This window comes from Mustela erminea, chromosome 14 (assembly GCF_009829155.1).
Source record: "Mustela erminea isolate mMusErm1 chromosome 14, mMusErm1.Pri, whole genome shotgun sequence".
Taxonomy (NCBI): Eukaryota; Metazoa; Chordata; class Mammalia; order Carnivora; family Mustelidae; genus Mustela; species Mustela erminea.
Window position 1 is genome coordinate 43937589 of NC_045627.1, and position 24296 is coordinate 43961884.

The 24296-nt window shown below is 46.6% G+C and overlaps 1 long non-coding RNA gene across 1 annotated transcript; it reads left to right on the forward strand.

Moving 5' to 3' along the window:
• The first annotated feature begins 9585 nt into the window (after positions 1-9585).
• Positions 9586-17907, forward strand: LOC116572674. The gene is made up of 3 exons (XR_004278468.1): positions 9586-11397; positions 14101-14295; positions 17264-17907. It is a non-coding gene; the product is annotated as an uncharacterized LOC116572674 (long non-coding RNA).
• The last annotated feature ends 6389 nt before the right edge of the window (positions 17908-24296 follow it).

Below are 24296 nucleotides of genomic sequence, written 5' to 3' on the forward strand. Positions count from 1 at the left end.
CCGCAGGACACTTAGCTTCATCTCTGGCCTCTACCCACTAGATTCCAGCAGCAAATTCCAGGTTGTGAAACCAAAAATATCTCTGGACATTGCCAGAAGTTCCCTTGAGGGCAGAGTCACCCCTGGTTAAAAACCCCTGCTGTAGAGCCTTAATCATCCACAGACTGCAGAATAACAGGGAAAGACAGGCTGGGTCCGACGAGCATCGGGAGGGACAGAGATACGCCTTGGCCCGTGTGGTGCCTTGTGCGCCCTCTCTGACTGGATCTCATTGACCCGCCATCTTTGGAGCCCAGCGAGGTGCTCCTCTGTACTGCTGTCCACGGCACCATCTACTTCTTTGGAGCAGCACTGGAACCCATGGGGACAGGTTGTTGAAAAGAGGAAGCCATGAGAGGGTGGGGAAAGGTAGATGCTGTCTATTTAGAAGCATTCAAAATCCAAAGGAAAATTAAACTGGATGATAAGGGGATAGGAGATGAGGGCTGGCTGACACCTCGAAGGGCGGTCCCTGGCCTCAGCCGACTCTGGCCCATCACAGTTAGCCAGATGTTCAGGACGCCTTCCTTCACACCCGTGTTCCCTGAGAGCTGGGCCTGCTGCCAGAGATGTCATTGTAGCAATAGAGGGATTGGAGGAGAAGGAAAGGAACATGCCCTTCCAGGTCTCCGTGATGCCTGCCTCTGTAATCACATGCTACTTTTAGCCTTGGTATGACAAGAATGCTGCCAGAGTCCCAGTCTCACACTGGGGAGCTGATGGAGGAGGTGACACTTAAAATGTAATCGATAAAGCTTCGTGGCTCTGAGAGGTGTCCTAGAAGCCTGCCTCCAGTTTCTCCTGGTTCATTGGCATCTGGAGAGCAGGCCATCCTACCTATGCTCTCAGAATCTTCTTCCAGCAATTTAGAGTTCAAACACTTTTGATGGCTCCCAGTTTTCTGGAAGATAAATCTCAATTGTATTGCATGATCTTGGTATTAGTGTCCTAGGACTGACATGACCAAATGCCACCAACTCCGTGGCTTAGAACCGTAGATGTGTATTCTCTTACACCTCTAGAGGCTAGAAGTCAGAAATCAAGGTGTCTGCAAGGTTGGCTCCTTCTGGAAGCTCTGCGGGAGAATCGTCCCATGCCAATCCCCTGGCTTCTGGTTGCCACCTGCAATCCCTGTGTTCCTTGGCATGTAGCTGCCTCCCTCCGGCTTCTGCCTCCCCATCACATGGCCTTATTCTTTGTGTCTGTGTCTGCTCCCTTTCTCTTTTCTTACAGGAACACTTGTTGACAACTTGGAGCTCGTCTGGATAATCTAGGATAATCTGATCTCAAGAACTTTGTCTTACTCACATCTGCAAAGACCCTTGTTCCAAATAAGTCTACCCTCCCAGCTTCTGGGTGGATGTATATTTTGGGAGCCCTCCACTCCCCTGTGGTGAAAACTACAGTTTTCGAGGGCATCCAGAGCTGGGCTTTCTCACTTTCCTTACTATGTTCACTCTTAGACAAGTCTCATTCACTCAGTTGATGAGCAGTGCTTGGCACCTGGGACGATGAGATGACAGCATGACATCTTCTTGGATCTGCCAGTCCTTTCCTGCATGTCCTTACCTGGGCCAGCCTCCTGTCTGTTTTCCCAGATCCTGTTCCTTCCCCTGCTTCCAGCCATGCTCCAATGCACAGAGTTCTGAATCCTCGCTACTCCTCAGGGTCCGACTATATATATCTGCCTCCTCCAAGAAGTCTTCCTTGACTCTCCTAGCCCATACTGATCTATCCTTTGGCAGCATGATCCCATCAGGACCTCTGTTGGGTGCCTCACAACCAGAAGCAGGTTAGGGATGTCTTTGCAGAGACCCCCTGCAAGTCACTCGCCAAGCATGTAGTGACCTGGGCTATGTGGGAATCAGCAATGCTTCTGCTCTGCAGTATGAAGCATGCCCGTCTGGGCATGGGAGGTGAGAGCCGGGCACAGGGAGGAGGGTGCCTGCCATGGGTATCTTCTCAAATATCTGTCACAGTTAGACTCTTCTATTCCCCATAGCATCCCTGCTTTATCTATGAGGAAGTGGAGTCTGTGTCATTCTTTGACTTGTTCACATTCACAAAACAAGTCAGTAACAAGACCTGGGGCTAGGGACATGTTTTCGTTGTGATCACCAGATCTCAGAAAGGATGCATAGGACAAAAAAAAAGCTCCAGGTTTTCACACTCCCTATGATGTTTCCTTTGCAAAGAATCCTCCTTCCGGGTAGAGTTCCTTCTGCCTTCTGAGCTTGCTGTCACTGCTGGATGGCACAGTCCCCTGGCTGGTCAATGCTAGTGAGGAGAGAAGCAGTCACCAAGTCGCCTTGAGTGGGCTGTGGCCATAGGGCCCAGTGGGAAGGGCTCCTCCCGCTCACCAGCTGAGAGACCTCCTGTCATCAGCCCAGAGCCAAGGTCGGCACGGCTTTCCCTTAGATTCCCCCCACACTGTTCACTGGGCTTTATCTTCTTGCACTGTTTGCTGCTGCCCATGCTGTTTGCTTGACCTATAAGGCCTCTCCAGGGTCAACTCTACCTCTCCTCAGCACTTACTGCACAAATCATCTCCGCTGGCATCGGGAGGGTAAACCACCACCGCCTCTCTGGGACTCCCTCTGCGCTAGCCCCTGCCTCTCTGGCACGACCCAGCCCATTGCATTAGGGCTGGCCTGGTGAAGGGCTCACCCCTGTAGCCACCCCTAGCATGAAAGGGTTGGGCTGGAGCAAATTTGTCTTTGTGTCCTGGCCCTGAAAACAGAGCCCAACAAGTCAAAGAAGGAACGGTCCTTCCTTTGAGCAGTTTCCGTTGGCCCAGGCAGTGATTTCCTAGCCAGCTCTGTTTAGCAGAATCATTCATGCATTTAGTATTCCCCTGGAGTCTCAGACTGAGCCCTGGCTCCAGGCTCCTCCCACTTCACTGTTCCTAATTGTGGCTGATGACAAGGTACTTGAGGAAAAAGTGAGACCTATGTGTCACTAATATAATACAGAAGTATCACATCTTCCCAGACACGTTTTTTAGTAGCAAAGTCAAGGAACCTTTCATCCAATTTCACAAATCTGCCCCTTGACTTAAGTTTCATGTGTGGCAACTTTATTTTATGGGGAGAGTGGATATCCAGCTTCTGAAGAAAACAAGAACAATTGAAAGAATGGTGGGTGGTAATCAAAAGCTTCTATCTATCTATCTATCTATCTATCATCTATCTGTTACCTTTTCTCTCTCTCCAGCTCTCCGAAGTATAAACAGTAAGGAATAATAAACAATACACAGATACATAAACAGTAATTATTATAAATAATTGTTTATAAATAAACAATATAATAAACTGCACTTATTTTTTTTCCAGCTTTACTGAGATAGAATCAGCATATAACATTGGCTAAGCTTAAAGTGTAGGATGTATTGGGGCACCTGGGTGCTCAGTGGGTTAAGCCTCTGTCTTCAGCTCAGGTCATGATCCCAGGGTCCTGAGATCAAGCCCAATGTCAAGATCCCCACTCAGCAGGGAGTCTGCTTCTCCCTCTCCCTCTGCCCCTCCTCCTACTTTTGTGCACGCGCGCTCTCTCTCTCTCAAATGAATAAATAAAATATTTTTTTAAAGTGTAGGATGTGTTGATTTGATACATTTATACATTGCAAAATGATGATAGCTGCTGTATTTATTGGCTATCACCTCCATCCAGTCCCATAGTTACCATTCTTTTTTGTGGTGGGAAACTGCACATTTTAAAGTATCCATTTAATATGTTTGGACAAATGTATACACCTGTAACACCATCAAGATCATTAGCATGTCCAGTCACTCCTCCAAAGTTTCCTCTTGCCCCTCTGCAGCCCCTCCTGGCCCTCTCACTCTAGTCCTAAACAATCTCTCACGTGTGTTCTGTGGCCATAGATTTGTTTGTATACTCTAGAATTTTACACAAATGAAATCACAGAGTGGACACTTTTTCTGTCTTCTTTTACTCCACGAGGTTAGGTGAAGGTTTGTGTGTGTTGTACTGTGTGCCAAGTATCCATTCCTTTTTATTGCTGAGTAGTATTCCACTGCATGGGTGTACCACAGGGTGTTGTTGTTGTTGTTGTATTTTAATCCATTAATGTGTTGACGAACGTCTGAGCTGTTTCCAAAGTTTGTCTGGCTACTGCAAACCAAGCTGTCCTCAAATTCATCTGTAAGTCTTTGTGTGAACGTGTGCTCTCGTTTCTTGTGGGTAAACACTGAGCATTGAATAGCTGGGTTATATGGTAGGCGTATGTTTAACTTTTTATGACACATTCAGACTATTTTCCAGAGTGGTTGCATCATTTTATGTGACCACCGGTAGTGTGTGTATTATGGTTCCTTCTTATCCTCAATGCTCGAAATGGTCATTCTTTTTAGTTTCAGCCACTTTAAGGGGGGATAGTATTTTATTACGGTTTTAATTTGCGTTTCCCTAATGCTAATGAGGATGAGTACATTTTCATGTGCTTATTTTCTATCCATATATCTTCTTTCATAAAATACCTATTTGAATATTTTGCCACTTAGTTTTTGGGTTATTTTGCTATTACTAATTTTTGAAATTATTTTTTTAAAAGAAAATATTTATTTATCTTGAGAGTGAGAGAGAGTGCACAGGTGGGGGCAGGGCAGGAGGAGAGGGGAAAGAGAATTATAAGCAGACTCACCACTGAGCACAGACCCCCCCACCCCCATCACAGGACTTGATTTCCGGATCCTGAGATCACGACCTGAGCCAAAACCAAGAGCTGGACACTTCACTGACTGTGCCACCCAGGTGCCCCTGATTTTTGAAGTTATTTAAATATTCAGATATGAGTCTGCAGCTTATTTTTTTTCAGGCTCATAACAGTATCTTTTGAAAAGCAGAAGTTTAAAATTTTGACAAAGCTCGGGTAATTTTGAAAAAGTCCAGCACCTTCTTAGCTCATGATCAGAAAAGTTTTCACTTGGGACGCCTGGGTGGCTCAGTGGGTTAAGTGGCTGCCTTTGGCTCAGGTCATGATCCCGGTGTCCCGGGATAGAGTCCCACATCTGGCTCCTTGCTCAGCAGAGGGCCTGCTTCTCCCTCTGCCTGTGCTCACTCTCTCTCTGACAAATAAATAAAAATAAAAATTAAAAAAAAATCTATTTAAAAAAAAAGTATTCACTTAAAACAAAGAAAGCTGAATGGTTTAAGGCATCTGATCATTTAACATTTGTGCAGAAACTACTATGCACTAGAAGCTGTTTGGCTCCATGGAAAAAAAGGAAAAGACATGATCCTTGGTTTCAGAGTGCTCACGGTGTGGCAGGAGACATGAAGCCTCTGCCTTATTAGGTCTGTGCTATGGGTGCTGGGAGAGAGGAGCACGTGAGGGGTGGAGCTCCCAGGACAAAAGGAAAGGAAAAAGATCCAGGAGAGCGAAATGCCATTTTAAACTAGGTCTTACCCCTGAACTACACAAAGAGAACCTTTTCTGCTTTGGTTCTAGGAAGGCTGCCTTGACGGTTCATCTTCCCTTTGCATGCAGGATGAAATAGTGGGCCATAGGCCTGACCCAAAATGGGGGAGGTTTGTATCAAACGTGGAGAGGAGCATGATAAGAATGGATGTCAAGAGGAGGGGAAGAAAGACCGAGAAAGAAGAAAAAATGAGCAGTAGCAAAGAAATATCAAGGGAAGTCTCTACTCATAAAATAGAAATTAATGGATTACAGAGCAAGGACATTAAGAAAGATCTTTGAGAGGTTGCAGGAAATGGGGGAATTAGGGCAAAGCCGAGCTGTCATGTGGAACATTTTACATAACAAACTGCTGGTTAAAGCTAATATAAGCTTTATATTATAAAGGGTAAGAGACAGCATGTGCCCAAGAGAGATGAAATGAGAGAGACGTGGTACTTGGGCTCCAAGCCATGACTCAGACTCAGCTAACACGGCTGAGTACCCCATGCGACTGCAGGCCAGGCCATCTTCTCGAGTTCTGGTCAATCGGGTGGACTTGGCGAGGAAGCCTCTAGTCCGTGCTGAGTTGGGGGCTGGGGGTTAGACAGCACCTTGGGGAGCGCTTTTCACGTTATATTTATTCTGGAAGTTGCATCATTAAAAACATCAAGGATCAGGAGCTACAAAACCCTTCTCTTATGCTGTAATGGAGATCAGAGTTGCAGTGGAGTATTCAGAGGTGCTCAGAGAGAGAAGTCTCTCCTTAGATATTTGGCAGAATCTGTTGCCTTTGGAATAAAAGCCCGAACATGGCCATTCCAGCACCGAGCAGCGGCCAGCATGGGCTGGGGAGGGGGAAGCAGATGATCCCAAGGCCTCCCGAGAGCTATTGTTTTTCCATGTCCACAGTATGAACACCGAAGCCGAGTGGTGTCTCTGTGTTTTGCAGGCGTAATTGAGCATAAGGTGACGCACACTTCATCTCTTGCAGCAACCTGGATCATGGCAACGATCTTATTTAGAATTGAACCTGCAACTAAACAAAAAATGAAAGTAACGGTGGCTTAACCAGCATAGAAGCTTGTTTATTTTTTGTATAGACATCTGGATAGGCAGAGCAAGGAATGGCCAGTGTAGCACCCTACAGGAAATTTCTAGATCCCCGCCTTGCCGTCCTTGCTGTGTGCCCCTTGTCCTCCTAGTCTAAGGTGGAAGTTATGTTCTGGGAGAGAGAAAATGATGGAGAAGAGAGTATAAAGTGAGCACACCGGCTTCCACCAGGAAAGGTCCTGGAACATAGTGTGGGACACTGCCGCTAGCATCCCATTGGCCAGGACTCTGTCCCATGGCCATGCAAGAATGATTGGGAGATGTGGCCTTGATTCAGGGCAACCATGCACCCTGGTAAATATTTTATTCCTAGGGGAAGAAGGGAGAATGGATATTGGGTGACAACCAGGGATCTCTGCCATACTGATTAATCCTTCACAAAGTCCTAAATTAGGGAAAATGCAGACAATGTAATGTGTTGGACTGCAGGCTGATTGGCAATTGCAGTTAGGTGTCTGGCACTCGGAATGGGCCTACCAAGTAAATAATTCCCCAGAAGAGGAATCCCAGGAAGGCAAACCGAGAAGCTAGCTCTTCCGAGAGAATAATGGGACATTGTTAAGGAGGGAAAGGCAAAGCAAGCCACAGATCATGTTCTGCAGCATACATTCCCCAGTGCAGCAGACAAGCTGAGAAACCTGGAAGAGAAAGGGGGAGAAAGGCAGCCGTTCGAGTGTGTGCAGAGGCAGAAGGGGGAAAAAGAGCAAGAAATGCGGGAATGGTGCCTGAGGACCCCTGTGATCGATTAATGACCAATTGCCTTTTCCTACTTCGGGTGACTGGAGAAGAACTTGACATTGAACACGTTCTTCCTGTATGTGTACTGTGCGCAAAGTCTCGTGCTGGGATCTCGAGATGAAGGAGGAGAAGTAAGGGAGAGCCCCTGCCCTCCAGGAGGGGCCAGTTTTAGAACAGAAACTCCTACACATTCTGGCATCAGACACTAGCTTCAAACCCTACGGGAATCCCATATAGGATGACCATCCTGCTTTGCCTGGGACCTCCCCAGTGTTAGCACTGCAAGCCCAATGCCCTTGGCAAACTGCATGATTGACTACCCTCGCTCTTCACAAGCTTCATGTCCTTGGGCAAGTTCTTTGGTTTCTTTAACTATAAAATGGGAATAATAATAATTCTGACCTTTTATGATTGTTGCGAGCATGGAATGGGAGTATGTTCTAGTACTTAGTGGAATGCTTGGCTCAGTAAGTGTCATATTGCCATTTATTGTGACTGTGACCAGAATTGTTATGGAGCCAATGGATTCATGTCCATGTACCTGCCTTGTTCCGGACGGGACCTGCACACAGTATCGAAATAAGTGGAATCGAGTATTTGTGACTGTTTCCCAGTGTATTTCTCATGAATGGCAAGAAGCTACCATTATTGAGGAATTTTCTTTTCGAATTTAATATAGATCTCCAATTTCTCTCCTTTTAGGTTCTCTGTACACTAATCAATTTTTTTCATTGTCATAGGCTCTGATATGAGAACATCCCATGAACAGTCATGTAAAGTAATTGTCTGAAATGTTATACTACAATTGTTTTTAAAAGACAATTTCAGGAAGTTTAGAGGAACGATAAGGAACATTTTCCCTAATGTTCCTGTTTTTATTCATTCCTTCTTTCAACAAACATAGAATTGTGCTGTTATTAGTTGTCAAGCAAGATGCCAGGTGCTGGGTCCAGGAGAAAGAGGAGTCCCAGTCCCTGCCCTAAGGATCTCACCTGGGGACAGAGGCAGAGAAGCAAATGGACATCACTAGGCTGTAAAGATAAACCTGGAGATACTCACCAGGCAGGTGAGAAACCCTCGATTTACTTGGTAGAAACAGGCAGAATTTCTAAAGAAAAAAAAAGTGTTGGTGAACTAAATCCTGCATCATGGGTGGGTGGAGAGGGGGGGATCTTGGTGGAGAGCAGCATGTGGACAGAGGCACTGAATTAAAAAGCCTCAGAACCATTCGGGTGCCTGTGAGATCTGATGACTTTGGCAGTGGTGGAGACCTTGTCTGCAGGCTCATCCAACACGTGTTTGCCGAGCACCCGTCACACAGACGGAATCATGACATACTGTGAAAACCGTAAGACATACACTCTATCCCTTGGAACCTTGGGACTTAGAAGAGGAAATGAGATGTACTCAAAGATACCTGTTATGGACCGAATGTTCGAGTGTTCTCAAAACTCCTATGTGTAGCCCTAACCCCAGCGTGGCTGTATTTAGAAATGGGGCCTCTAAGGAAGTAATTAAGCTTAAATGAGATCAAAATGGTGGGTCTCTGGTCTTGTGTCCAGTATTAGGGTCTTTATAAAAAGAGACCCCAGAGAGCACCCCTACCCCACCGTCTCTCTGTCTGTCTGTTTCTTTCCAAAAGTCCACACTGAGGAAAGACCATGCAGGAGCACAGCAAAAGGCAGGCATCCATCAAGAAGCCAGCAAGCAGGTCCTCACCAGAAAATGAATTGGCCGGAACCTTGGTGCTGGACTTCTCTCCTCCCAAATTATGAGAAGATACATTTCTGTTGTTAAAGTCACCCAGTCTATGGTATTGTGTCCTGGCAGCCTGAGCTGAGATAATTCTTGTAATGTAGCATCGTATGGGGCAGGGACAGAGTGGCATCGAATTAGGGGAGAGGGGAGATAACTGATCACTCACTAGAGAAAGTGACCTTGAACTGAGACTCAAACATTGGCAGGATCTTAGATTTAGGTGAAATTGACAGCAGAAGACCATTCCAGCTACGGGAAATGTTACAGGATCAGCCAGCAGTAGGAAAATATACACCATCCATTTGTCTGGGGAGTCTGGTGTGTGTGATACCAAAGGGTGTAGGACACATTGGGTCAAGTTGTGAAGAACTCTGAAAATCAGGATGAAGACTGGGGACTTCCCTCAGCGGGCACAGAGGATACATTCCCAATTCCAGACAAAAGGAGCTTCAAGGAGCTCTGTTCCTTGGGCAGAGTAATCTGGAGGTCTCCGAGAGGCTCAGGCTCACACCTAGAAACTCTTGCAACACTGCAAGTGACAAGTGATGGTTAATGAGGGTGCAGCCTACGGCGACAGTAGGCGGAGATGGGGGAGAGAGATCCACGAGGTGGCATAAAATGAATCTCGCATCGGTTGGATGCAGACAGAAGCAGGGTGGGAAGTGAATATTAATTACAACGGTGATTTGAAAACAAAGTATGTTCATAAAATCGTTTTGCTGACCTGTCCGTTTCTAGAGCACTTACTCCTGGAAGCATCTCGTGTTGGGGATGAGAACACTGAAGCCGCGTGGCGAACATCAGAGCACAGGCCTTCGGCTCCTTCTGTTACGTCAGTCCGGCACCCAGATTGGAGCCCGAGTGGCGAGGCCACTAAATTTGGTAGTGCGACCAAGAGTAGAGTAAGCTTCGGAGCACAGGTCTTGTTTTCCTTCTAGGTCATTTGAGCTCCAGGTGCTGCAGAGCAGCTGGAAAAGCACCGCTACCCCTCGGAGAGATCAAAGCGCAAAGCAGAGTGAGAGGTCTACGTGTTTGCAAGAACACCATCGTGCAGACAGCAGACCCCGGCGACAGCCCGCACTTGGAACGTTGGAGACGGAGAGAAATCCAAGAATAGACTGGGAAGGCTTTTGAAGAAGTGGATACAAACCAGGCAGATATCACATCGAGGACCGCCTAAGAAGGGAAATTAAGGAAAGAATCATGGTCATTTGTGTCAATGACTGTACATTCTAGGAACGGAGGACTGAAAAAGTTTGCATTTTTTATGAGACTGAGCGCAGCCCCCCAACCCCCCGGAGGAAAGAATACACAGCCGTCTTCCCCGGACGGCTTAAATCTTCCCCCGCCCGCCAGAGGGAAAGGTTTGGACCAGATGAGTCCGGGGCCCCAACATGAGCCTACACACTTTGGTCTCCTATACTCTTGGCGGGCCATTCTTCTTCCATGGAGGTATGACAAAGGTGTGTGTAGGAGGCTTGGAGAGCCAGTCTGTAGTCAGGGAAGGTGCTGGAGAATGTCCCAGGTAAGCAGAACTAGATGGCAGGTTTCAAAGACCTTGAAGAGGCACTCGGTGGCTACACAAACATCAGTGTGCATGGTAATCACTGGCTGATGAGGCAGGAGATCTGGAAGGAGGCCTGCGAGTCTTTCTCTCCAGCCAGCTTCTAGGTAACGTCTATGGTCTGGGTGTCTGACCACACTTGGAGCTCCAAAGATCTAGAGCAGAAGCTATAAACTGGGAGGCCTGGAACCACATATTAAATTCAAGTGTCTTTTCTCAGATCAACATAATATTCTTAAAAATGAGAATTAGTTGACCACATTTAAAAATCTGAAAATTTCACATTGGGGAAAAAAAAATCCAAATTCAGTCTTCTTTTGAGAAACCTCAGGATCTCTGGCCATCCTTGACCTACACTCTCACAGAGCTGTCCTATACCTGCCCGAATTAGCAGGGTGGGTGCCCTCCAGGCCTCCCAGACTCGCCTCCCCTCTCATCATTCGTGCTGCCTGCTGGCCTCTGCAGAGGTTTCCATTCCTGATCTAGAGCAAGCCCCTTATTCGACAGAAGGGAAACTGAGGCCAGAGAGTGGGGCCGGAGATGGGGGATGCTCTTCCTGTATCCAGCAGTGTCTCATTTCTGCTTTCCTGGATTTGCCAGCTCTGCAAGAGGTTCAGGAAGCCCCAGAGAATGGCCAGGGACCCTTGCGCAGCATCACGAGGAGACCAGCAGCAGAGACTGGGATCCACGACCCGGGGTGCTGTGCTGGCTCTTTCCCCAACGACGCGCAGCCCTCCTCGTCCCTCTCCTTGATGAAATGCCAGTCCAGGTAGGAGAACGTGGGTCTAAATCACACATCTTTGTGCCTTTCTCCAAGACCTCTCCTTTTGTTTCTCGGGGAGAGGCTGGGGCACGTCAACTCACAAAAATGTGCTTCAACAGAATGAGATCCTGGAGTTTATCTAATAGGTAGGTTGGGAAAAATGAAAACGCTAATTACTTGAGGGAAAGCGTGGAAAATGAGTCAGCTGATTGGGCCACCAGGCAGCCAGTAGGAGCAGATTTTTTTTTTTTTTTTTTTTTGCAGGATAATGACTTATTCTGGGGGATTTCAGCCGTGCACACACACACCAAAAATAATTCCAAGTGTCTGCTAGCAAAATCCCATGCTGCCAAACATCACATTTGAAAATTAATGTGACAAGCTGGAGGCCTGTTTGCCCCAAGATCAGAAGACAATGAAAGCATCCTCCCCAGGAAGTTTCTCAGGGCAGAAGCAGAAAAGCCCACGGGAGCACCTAGAGGGGTAGCACCCCACCCGGATTCGGGGGACAGGAATCAGCTGGGAGGCCACGCCGCCCTCCTTTGTCTGGGAGCTCCAGCCCACCTCCCAAGTTACTGGCGATCCCATGGAAGGTGGTGGGGCTGCACGTTAATTGCCTCATTCATCCCTTCGTTAAAATGATAGGTCTTGCCACTGGGAGTGGTGCTGCCTTCTGCCAGCCCACCCATCCCCTGGATGGAGAGACCTCCCAACTGGGCTCTGCACTGTGATTTGGGGTTCATGCGGACACCTCGGACTCCAGGAGCCGGGGACCCCAGGCCCTTGTTACCGCTCCCTGGCTGGCGATGGAATTAATGAAGCCCGGGCAGCCCTGTATGCAGGGCACACTCTGGTCCTTTACAGCTCTTTGTCTGCAGGCCGGCTCTTGTCTTTCATTGCTGGCTGCCGCCCTGTCTCTGGGGCTGATGCAGCAGCCAGATAATGAACAGTAGTATATCCGCGCGGCTGGCGGAGGCGGCGCGGGGGAGGGGGCGAGCGCCCGAGCGCGCCGGTCTGACTTATTATTCCTTCACTCTCAAACAAAACAAAATCATTGGCCTGCCAGGGTCATTAAGGACCCCGGGGTTGTCATAGAAACGACCTTTGGGGCCCGGTGGTTGTTAATGCATGAGTGACTGCCTGCATTGTGTGCTCGGGGAGAGGTCAGAGTTTTGTTGGTGGCTTAAGAAAGAAAGAAAGAGAGTGAAGAAGAAAGAGAGCTAGCACAAAGCCGAGGGTTGGGTGGCTGACATTCAGAAAGGCGGTGGTGCCCGCTCGGAGCACTGATTAGATGTCTAGAATCTGGGGCTGGCACATAGTAGGCACTCAGTAAATGTCTGCAAAGATGGACGGACGCACTTCTCTGGTTAAAACTATCCTCCTGTCTCCATGACCAATTCCATACCTTGGGTTCTCCCTCGGGGGGCCACTTTGCCCAGGCGCTCCTGGGGAAGTATTTAGACAGGTAATTGCTCCGGTCATTTCTCCAGTCAAGAGAAGCAAACTTAGGTGCAAGTTTTGGGGGAACTCCTATGTCTTGGTCATGGATGGGCTGACGTTCCTTGATCCCAGGACCCAGGAGGATCTGGCTGGCAGTGATGAGACAGGGGTTCTTACAGAGGGGAAACAGAAAGGGAGGGCTTCCTCTGTGAGCCTTAGTCTTTACAGATGAGCTTTGAACCCACTTCCTAACTATGGCGATGTGTGCCTCCTGCCGGGTCATGCTCTGGACACGGCGTGTGTGGTGAGGCTCACCCTCCAGACTGAGAGAGCTTCCCCTAGGATAGGAGCTTGGGTTTCAGGACCGGCTGCTGGCTCCCTGCGTGCCCTCCTGCAAATCCTCACTACCTCAGTTTCCCCATCGGTGACATTAGACGTGGCCAGGTGACCTCGGCGGCCCACCTCAAGCCTCCTCTGTTGTCTGGGCAATAGTCTTGCTTGGATTTAGGACTTTACTTTCCAGGTGGGAAGAAAATCTTCTAGGAGTGTTCTTCGGAGGATGCCAGGCCATCTGATTTCTCAGAGAAGGCTAAACCTGGTTACCTTCTATGGTGCCTTCCAGTCCTATTTTCAGAGAGGCAGCCAGGGCTTCCCCATGGTCCTTTAATGGGCTGAGGTCCAGTTGGAACAAGCATGTCAGGATTAGTCAGATTTCCGCTCTCCAGAGGCCTTGTTCCCCTTTGCTGGGCACACCATGCCCTAGCCTGTGTTCACAACAGCAGTGCCTGCTTACACGAGCCACCCTACACGAGCTCAGATCCACAACCTCCCAACCAGCAGACACACCCTGTCGGCATGAACCGTCAGGGTGGCTCTTTTGTAAAATTGGTTTCCAGGACCTGTCTGCTGTGCTCTCTCCTTACCTGGCGGAATCTCAGAGTTTGCTCAAGCTGATTAGTCGATCACCCACAGAATCCCCTTAGCAGTTCACGTGCTCAGGAGCCCAATGGCTGCAAAACCCAGGCCTCTGATTGAGCTGGAAACTGCCCTGGAGAATGGCAAAAGCCTGCCTTGTACTTCCTTGTTGTTGGGTGAGCACTGTGTAGGGATTTTTTTAAATGAGGGGTCCTATCACAGAAGCTGGCATGCAAGTGCCCCAGTAGAGCGGGACCAGGAAGGGCAGAAAGGGATCTTACTCCTCTAGCACCAAGTGTGTTGTTTGCTCTGGAGCAGCTTGATTTCAGTCTTTTGTTTCATTCCTATAAAAAGGATTTGAAGCAGCTTGCATCTCGCATGGACAAGGGATCAGATGGGAAGGAACAAGTGCGCCTCGTCCGAGCTCACCCATCTATGAGTGGAGGAGCAGAATGAGAACCCAGACCCACGAGCTCCACATCTGTCCCTGTCCCAACCGCATGCTGCCTGAGCCACCCCCCCCCATCAGTACCAAAGAGAGAGCAGAGAGTGAGCATCAACACTCTTGTTATTTACACTCAACGTTGCGTAAATGCTGCGTTCGGCACCAGTCAGTTTACCTTTGTTTTTGTTTTTAAGATCTGCGCCGCTGATTTGCCTAAACTGTTGGGGCTGCTGCCTGGAAGCTGTTTCACTGTGTACACATCAGGAAGGAGGCTCTCTCTTAGAGCTGAGCATTTTCTCTTCTCTCCCCATTGGTTGCCGAAAGAGAGAGGCTGGTGCCCAGCTTGGACTCTAGCTCAAACCCTGCTATAACTCACCAAACCCTCTGTTCGGCACAGAGCCCCAAACTGATAGTTGGAGGGTTTTCTCTTTCCATCATCTTCCCACCTTGGGAAATTAAAATTCCTCCGAGTTTTCTGGTTTTACAGAGATCGAGAGAACCCAAGAGCAAACAGTCGAGCATTCTGGGTCCTAGGCTTCCTACAAAATAAATGAGGAGTTGCTGATTTGGAGAAAAGGCTCAAGGATAGACATTACTAGCTTAGCTGGAGCTGGGATTGCTTCTAGATCATGCAGTGACCTTGGGCCAGTCACTTCCTGTTGTGGCTCTAACATGTCTTGTTTTCTAACATGGAAGGGAGCCAAATTTTGAAATACTCTAATTCTGAAGCATAGAGCCTCATAAAGAATGATAAACTCCAAAGTATTTGTCTTTAGTGAACTTTAACACTAGGTTATTAGGTAGGGGGGCTTCCTGGGAGGACAAGGAATCATCTAAACCAGCAGAACTGAACAGAGTATTTTATTTGCATTAATGTGTTCCCTCAGGGACAAGGATAAAACCCAACATTATAAAAAATGTCTTGAATATTTGCATATTGCATATAGAATATTTGCCTATATTATTTATATAAAGCTTATTTTTCAGGGTGGGAAGAGGGGGAGCTAATAACTGAGTGCTTCCTCTGTATCAGGCATTTTACATACAGTGCTGACTCTTCAACAACCCAAGGGTGTGTCGTTTTCATTCCACACATAATGAAGTTGAAGCCCAGAGCAGTGACCTTCCCAAAGTCACTTGGTACTGGAAAGGGACTTCCTTGTTCCTTTACGAGATTTTTTGAGTCTTACAACTTAACAGGGTGGATGTCCGTAGTATAAGAGAAATGCACATTATAGTGTCAAAAAAATAGATTTAGATCAGTGGTTTTTACTCATATTCCTGCACAAAGTGGGAGAATTGGATGAGGTGGCCTCTAAGATCTATTTCATTTTTAAAACCTAGATCTGACTTACTTAATTAAACAGCATTTACTAAGATGTGTTCTGAAGCACATTACACACAAGAAATATTCCTAGGAAAGCATGTTTTATGGTCAAGTATGTTTGGAAAATATTCCCAGTTGTACCCCTAATTAAAGATTTATAATTCACATTATAATATCCAAGGTTCTGATAAGTCCTGCAATGGAAGCAGGCCTAACTATTTAATCTATTTCCTAGATGTACTGGATTCTGGAACCAATGTGGGATTCCACCCCACATAACATTTATTAACATTTGGTGAAACTTCTCTGTTATTTAACACACTTTAGAAACTCTAGAACAATTGTAAAATTCATGAATCTTCATCTCTTTCATTTCTTGCCTTCTAGTCTTCTCCCTGTGGGTAGTTCTGTCTCTGGAAGGATCGTGGGCAGGGAGCAGGAGTGGGAGGGAGAGTCCATTTAAAGGTAACCAGGGCCCATGTGCAGTGTCTGCTTACAAGAGCGACTCACCCACAGCTCTTAAAGCTCTAAGAGAGTTCACTCATGAAAATCCAGAACCCGAACTCAAACCTGAATTCTTCACAAGCAACAGATATGGCTACGGCAGTTTTTAAAACTTTGATGCAAGAAATATGGTGATGCGCTCTCTGTATTTATCTATAAACCTATTTATAGTGACAAAAAGTGATAGCCCTTCTGTTTTGACCAGCCCCTTAAGGAATCCCCCTTTGCTCCCCTTTAAGTGGGAAACACCAATGCCTGTATAAAATGGCATCTGCACAGTGCCTGTCATTTATGGAAATTGTCACTTCCTCCAGGATGGCTTCCCTGACTACAGACTGATCTGATCCGCTTTTTCAGCTTGCATGACCACCTGGGCTACTCTATGAGAGCAATTATCAGGGCCAATAATTATATATTTAAGTGGTTTTTTTCTTAATGTCTGCTTCTCCCATGAGACTGCAAGCCTCATGGGGACAGGGGCCCATGCCTGTCTTGCCTGCATTGTGCATGCAACACCCCCACAACCAGCAAGCAGTAGGAACTGAAGAAATATTTGTTGGTCGAGTGAATGAATGAACAAATTTCTGTGCTAAGAAGTAGGCCTCATCTGCCTGGGACCTACATCAAGCCCTTGAACTCCTCTGCTCTCAACTTTGATGTCGCTTTTCTATTGAAATCCTAGCTCACTCTTGGGGTTTGATGCGCGCTCTGGTGTCTCTGATCTCCTGACCTTGGCTCCCTGCCACCCCTCTTGGCGACATCACTCACAAACCGCTAGGTAACGCCCACCCATCACAACCACCACAGCCCACCTTCCATCCACCCTGTCGGGCTTGACCCCAATCATATTTCCCGAGGCTGGAAAGACCACCAAAGGGGTTTGTGATTTGTTACCTATAAATAAAATCATTGATTTTTAAACATCAAAGCTACCTTAAAGGCCATTTGTTCAACTTCATCTTTTGTCCAATGAAGAAAGTAGCAAGCAGACAAGATAGGTGAATTGTCCTTGGACAGAGAGCAAGATGAAAAAGAAGTCTCTGGGTGTCCCTTCAGCAATCCATTCTGTGTCAGCATTAATTTCAAAACGGTGTCTGCTTGTGTGTTTTTTTTTGGGGGGGGGGTGCGGGGGAACTCTGATGCATGCCTGACTGTTGGAAAGTGTAAATGAATTCAAATGTCCTTCTTAGAGAGTACTCTAACACTGCAAATTTGTACGGTTCCTTACTCCCATTTTGCAGATGAGCAAACTGAACATGACAATGAACATGAAATTAGCAAGCAGTGCTGCCAGCCTGTCTGCTTCCAGGTCGTCTGTCCTTCACTTTTTTGAGCCCCGAGCACCATTTCAGATGACAGCAGCCTCCAGCAGACCACGAGATCACGTCTTCTTAACCTCTGGAAACACCAGAGCTCGAAGCAGGCATGAGCTCTACACTGCTTCCGGAAAGATGGGCAGGATTAAGAGAGGGTGGTACATTTGTCTAACAAATGCTTAGAAACCAAAGATAAACATTTACCTCCTTAAGCTGAATGAAGTTACAGAGGACAATTTGTCTGATTGTAGATGCTTTGGAAATAAAAATTTGGACAAATCCTGTGCAAAGAGCCTGGATGTAGGTGGTTGATGGGTTACCCTCCAAATTTACATGCAGAGATGGTGGTAGAAGGAATGTAGGGAACACTGAGGGACACATGTCCTTATCAGTCCACCTGATATAACCGATACCAATATGGACACCCGTGTGTGTGTGCATGTGCGTGCACCTGTGCATCTGTGCACGTGTGTGTATGTAGTAGTAGTAGCTAGATGATTTGAGATAATTGTTTGAAAGGGTAGACTGTTAAGAATCTGCATACATAAATATGAATATATGGGAAGAAATGCAATTTTAAAGCTTTTGTGAGATATATATATATGTGTATATATATATATATATATATATATATATATATATATATATTAACCCTTCTTTAGAGGTTCTTAACAAGTAGTCTCAATAAACGTAATTTGACCAGTAATGAACACATTGAGTGCTTCCCAAGTGCCCTCTTTGTCCTTTGGCATAGCTTCAAGCCATCCTCTGTCATGGCATTTGTCACTTACTTAAACAAGCTCTTCTTCCATTTACGTCCCAAAGGTGAACTTCACCCACGCCCCGGCATGTGAGACCCAGAAACTCCAGAAGGAGAGGGTATTTTAAGCTAAGTTATATGATATATAAAATTGTAGTCTCTGCTTCCCAAGGATGGCAAAGAATAAAAATGTTAAGGCGTGTTGGCACATTGCTTGGCGCAGGGCACGCGCTCGTGCCCCAGCTACTATTTAGTAGTGCTCCATGGGGAAGGGGTGAGTCCCGGCTGCAGGTGGGAAAGGCAGGGCGGAAGAATGACCTGGCGACCAGATAATGCTCCTTTCGTCCAGGTCTCCCGGGATTGTTTTGGTAATTACTCCAGCTTCTTCAACAGCTTGTGATTTGTCCAGTGCCAGGGAACCTGGATTCGCATTGCACGATGCATAATTCATATGGCATGGACAGCAATTATGAGCTAATTGAGGGGTGTAATGTTTAAAGAAAGGATCCATTATGAGGAACATAAGGGACGTTGGGAGGGAAGAAGCCCTTGAATCCATGGAGGCTCATTCTCTCTAATTCAGCTTTCTTTAAGATGATTCTAATTGTCTCTTGAAGGGCACAGAAGTTCTCCTCTCCAGCAAGAGGCCCTGGGGGTCGGGGGACAGGAGCGGCTCCTCCCGTAGGAAAAGGGTTCAAGGTGGCCATGGGGGCTTCTCTGTCTCGCGCTATTGTGTGGTTAACCTTCCAGGTGTACCTCACCATATTACTATAGTGACAGCCATCCGTTAATGGTTAATTATTAATTAACTAACCATTAATAATGGTATTAATGGTTAATACCATTAGAGGGGGTGTAATGTTACCACAACCATCGTTTCTAAATCAAAAGTCAGGACCATTTCCTGGGGAGGGGGGCACAGTGGGAGGCAGTCTGAGAAATATGGCTTGGGAAAAACTATTGGATTTTCCACCAGGGAATCCATATTTTGGAGGGGTAAGGGGACAGCCTATTTCAATGAGAACATCACTACAGAATGCAGGAGTCGGGCTATCACATAACGAAGAGCCCTGGGCTGGTAGCAATAAGCCTTGAGTTTGTCTGTGATAGTTTAGCCTTTTGCCCAAAGACCCTTGGGACTTCAGCTCTGCTCTTTGGGGTTCAGATTCTCCATCTTGTACAGTGGGGGAAGCCGGAAAGATGGCCCCCTGGGGCCCTTCAGACTCCAACACACTGTTTCCATGCATCACACCTCAACCTTCTGAGGTGAGGTTTTAAATGATCTTGACAAATAAGTCTTTGTTTTCTGGGAACCATCTCTATGTGCCTTGAAACTCAGGGGATGCCCACTGTGTGACTGTTCACACGCGTAGGAAACTTTTTTTTTTTTATTGGCGGTGAGAAGATAACTAAAATCGCTTTTGCATTGGCTTCCATTATGAAGTTAGGTGCGTGTCTCAAAATACTGAATTGAAGACATTTTGTAAAGAAAGGGTCTGTGCCAGCTTCTTCTCCCTCTGGCGTGCAGGGGAGTTGGTTGAGCCATGATGTGCTATTTATGGTTAGCTATCTTTTCAGAACTCCACAGACCTCAGCATAGCTAGCTTTCATTTGAGAATTGTTACATAATTGCCATTTGAGCCTGTACTTTCCTCCTCACCCCCAACCAAGGATCTTCACATAAACATTTGCTATTCTCAGAAGCACTTCGCTTGCAAGGCTGGCTACTTCAGCTGGGCTGCCATACCTCGCCTCACCGGCAGAGGCCGCTCTCTGAGGCACCTTGTCCGCACAATCTGGGGACCCCCCCCAAAAGTTATGCAATCCTGAAAGTGGAGAAGGTTCTCAGGGATTATTTTGTCCAGGTAGGACTCTTACCTGGTTCCCAGGTTTTCTCAGCTCCAGAAGTTAGACCGCCTGTAAAAATCAACCTGGTTAAACCAAGGAGTGCCTGCCGTTAACTTGTGCAGCCGCGGAGAACGATGTCTCTTCATTTAAACAGAGCACCTGGCCGGTTTCATGCCTTTTGAATAATGAGGACACTTAGCATATTCAAGGTGGAGATTGCGTTATTCTCTGCCTGTGGTGCTAACGCAGCTATTTATACGAGAAGCCAAAGCAGATCCTTCACCTGGAAGGTGGGCTGTCACGCCTGCTTAAGCATTCAGACCAGCCCTGTGGCTGATTTGAAACTGCGTTCAAATGGGTTTTACTGAGAGTCATTGATCACCTGTGGGCTAAGGATTTCTTTTCTTTTCTTTTCTATTCTTTTCTTTTCTTTTCCTTTCCTTTCCTTTTCTTTTCTTTTCTTCTCTTTTCTTTTCTTTTCTTTTCTTCTCTTCTCTTCTCTTTTCTTTTCTTTTCTTTTCTTTTCTTTTCTTTCTTTCTTCCCCCCTTTCCAATAGCTTTTTCGACCATGTAAGAAATCCTTCCCCACCCCTCAAGAGAATGCGAGAGATGACCCTCACAGAGCGTGTGTCTATTCACCAAGTCTTTTTTTGGTGGGGTGGGGGGCGGCAGTCAAGGTCAACACCGGGATACATCAGACAAAGGAAACCTGGACTGGTCTTGAAGAACAGGCAGCAAGAAGCATCCAGCTGATTTTTTGCATCCTTTTCTCAACTATAGCCATAGGCGAAGGCTCCGGAAGGCAAACTCCTTCCTTAGTGCTTCCTATCCTACACGTGGGATGCGACAGGAGCAGAGATGCTCTGCTGGCCCCAGTTGCTCCTTTGGGCACAAGGATTGATGGCTTCTGCGAGTCACATCCTGGGGAGAATCACCACTCACGAACACCCCGTATTTAATCTTTATTTTGGAGTCTTCCTAAGCGAGAAGTCGCAGTAAAACAGAATTGCTGTGTTGCTCCAAGGGTTAATTAGACATGGCCCAGAAAAAGCAATTTCCTTCTTTCTGCCTTAAATTTTGGGCTTTTCATTCTGAGTGACTGTTGGCTTCTGCCAAATGGAGTAAGATAAATGCGAGCTGCTAATTTGAACTCCCCTCATTTTGTTCCCAGCTGCTATTTTGCAGTTTTCCCAAAAAGAGAAAGCTAGTGGATCTGCTGCTGGTGACGCTCTTCCCTTCCAGTTTGGGGACCAGGTCTCTCTGGAAGGAGAATGTTCCAGGCCCCTCTCTCGGTGGACTCCTCCTACAGACGTTAAAATAATTTCCATCTCTCTTCTCTCCTCCCCAGTCAGACGAAACATCTCAATTGTGAAGTCTGCCACTGGGTTCGGACTCCACTGAGGTGGCTAAAGCAGCACTGAGATCTTTTTTTTTTTTTTTTCCAAAGGTTACAACTAATTCAAAATCCATCAGCTTGTGCGAACACTTAAAATTGTTCCCTTAAATGAAATTCATCTGCTGTCATGTTACTCAATTACTTGGTTTTCCAAGATCCTTCTTGGTTTCCTCATAAAACACGTGCCCCTTTGCTATGTTACAGATGTTCAAACGTCAGCAAATTTTTGAGCTCTGTGCTAACTGTGCAATGCAGGGATGTCTTTAAAGTCCCTATTCGTTTCATTCATTCAAGCATTCATTCATGGCACTGAGCATCAGTTACGTATGGGACAGATCCCGAAGAGGAGCTCATTCCAACGGTGTCCCCGGCAGTAAGTACCGCAGGACTGAACAGGTCCCCTTGTATGCGCCACCCACCAACAACCATCTTTGGGATTTAGATCATTTTTTCAGCTTTGCAAATAGGAGGGACTTCTCAGCAAACCACTGAGAAGGGTCTCCTTTAAGGAGAGCCCACCCAGGACATGGACAGAAGAGATGGATGTGTGTGGCTTTCATAAACTGTGTCACAAGTGTCCCTACAACTTTTGAAATATGTTTTAATTTGCAAAATAGGCCATTTAGTGCTTTGCTGTTTAAAAAGTGCTGCCACAGACATTTGAGACTCACAACAAGCCTGCCAGCTACCATTAGCCCTTTCTTCATCTTTACAGTGCTGATAAGCACCTCAGCCAAGGTCACACAGCCATCAAGTCATGGAGCTAGGACCAAAGCCCTAGTCTCTGCCCCACCCCCCACCACCTAACAAAGCCCGACTTCTATGCAGCACTCACCACATCCTCCAAGCACCTCCCTCTCCAGCCCCTGATGGCCACCATGCTGCTTTCTGTCTCGATGAATTTGACTACCTTAGGTGCCTCCTATAACTGGAGTCATCCAGTGCTTATCTTTTTGCGACTGGCTTATTTCACTTAGCATCATGTCCTTGATGTTCCTCTATGTTATACCATGTGTCAGCGTTGCCTTCCCTTTGAAAGCTGAGTAATTGTCCATTATACGTAAAGACCACATTCAGTTTATCATTCAACTGTGGATGGACACTCAGGTTGCTTCTACCTTTTGGTGCCTGTGAGTAATACTGCTATGAAATGGGCGTAAAATCTCTCTTTGCAATCCTGCTTTCAATTCTTTTGGGATATATACCCAGAAGTGAAACTGCTCCCTGATACAGCAATTCTATTTTTAATTATTTGAGGAACTACCATGCTGTTTTCTGCAATGGTGGCCCCATCTTACCTTCCAGCCAACGGTGGGCACGGATTCCAATTTCTCCATGTTCTCACCGACACTTGTTCTTTTCTGTTTTTGTTTTTGTTTTGTTTAACAGCCGTCCGAGTGGGCATGGGGTGGTATCTCACTGTGGTTTTTGGTGTTCATCCTCTAATACTTATTGATGTTAGCATCCAGGCCATAGTCTCTCCGAGATGGGCATAGTTCCCCCCTCCCCAAGTCACAGACTCAGAAAGGCAAGGTGATCTACCAGAGTAGCTGGTACAGGAGTCAAGGGGGGCTTTGAGCCCCAAATCCAATGTTGGGTCCACAATGCACGTCTTTCTCAACTAACATTCTTAGATGAGTTCTCTGCGACTCATGAGTTTTGGATGCCCATGCTTTAATATCTACCATAATCCAGAACAAATCAGTATAAACTCATGCAGATTATTGAAGTTGTCAGTTCCCAAAATGTGGTCCCCTGACCAGCAGCATCAGTAACATCTAGGAACAAGTTGAAATGTTAGTTGCTCAGCCCCTCCTCAGACCTACTGAGTGAGAAACTCTGGTGGGGTGGTGGGGGGTGAGAACATGATCTAGATCGTTGACCGTAATTACCTGGGGAACATTTAAAAAGATTCTAACTGAATTGGCCTGAGGTTCACCCTGATTGGGATTTTTCACCCTGATTAGGTTTTCACCATGATTAGGATTTTACTCTGATTAGGCTTTTTCAAGCCTCCGTAAGTGACTCCAGTGTGTAGCTAAGGTTGAGAACCACTGATAGAGGTGAATGCTTTACACCAAAGTGCCCATTTACACTTAGACCTGAGGTTACCGACATGTGTTATAATCATGAGGACACTATATGAGTTGCTGCAGACTAATGAGGACAGATCCAAGGCTGGCCCGGGGTTGCCTCCCTTCCCAGGGCAGGGCTAAACAGCACTGAGCCACGTGTGTGAGCAGCACTTCGCAGAGACTGCAGGAGAGAGAAGTGGAGGGCCCTCATCTCATGGCACATAGTAGGGCCACGAAAATCTGGCCCTACTGTGTGTCAGGGCCAGGCTATGTGCTGGTCTCAGGTGCAAATTCAGTAGGAAAACCTGTGTGATTTTTCATGTTAAACTGATGCTGTTAATTCACTTCTGCAGATCTAATGGCTTGTTTCTTAATCTGTAATAGTGGTTTTGTTTACCTTCAGTTTTAAACTATAAACAGAAGAAGTTTATACCTACCTTTGCTTTGCATAGATTTAAGAAACATTCAAATATAAGAAAATAATATTGGGGGCCCATGGAAATCTACTTTAAAGGCATCCTAGGCTCTTCTGAGTTTGGGGAATTATAGCACACTATTCTCTGGAGAAGCTGGTTTTATGTGTCCAGACTTGGGTCCCCAGACACACTCTTGGTATGTTGAGGGGGCTCAGGGGTACCCTGCTGAGGCAATCCCAGCAAGCCCCAGGCTGGGCAGCCCCTCATGAAGACACCCGCCAGACTCTGGCCTGTCCTCTGCCCCTTGGGTTGAAACAGAAGTTATCTTTGAAGATTCTCGGGCAATAATTAACTGTAATTTCAGAGGAAGGAGATTTGGTCAGTTTCTCCACAGTGCAAATCAGCCTCCCCTATCTTGGAAGGAGCATTGTGTTCAACTCTGTTATCGGGCTCTTTCCTGGAA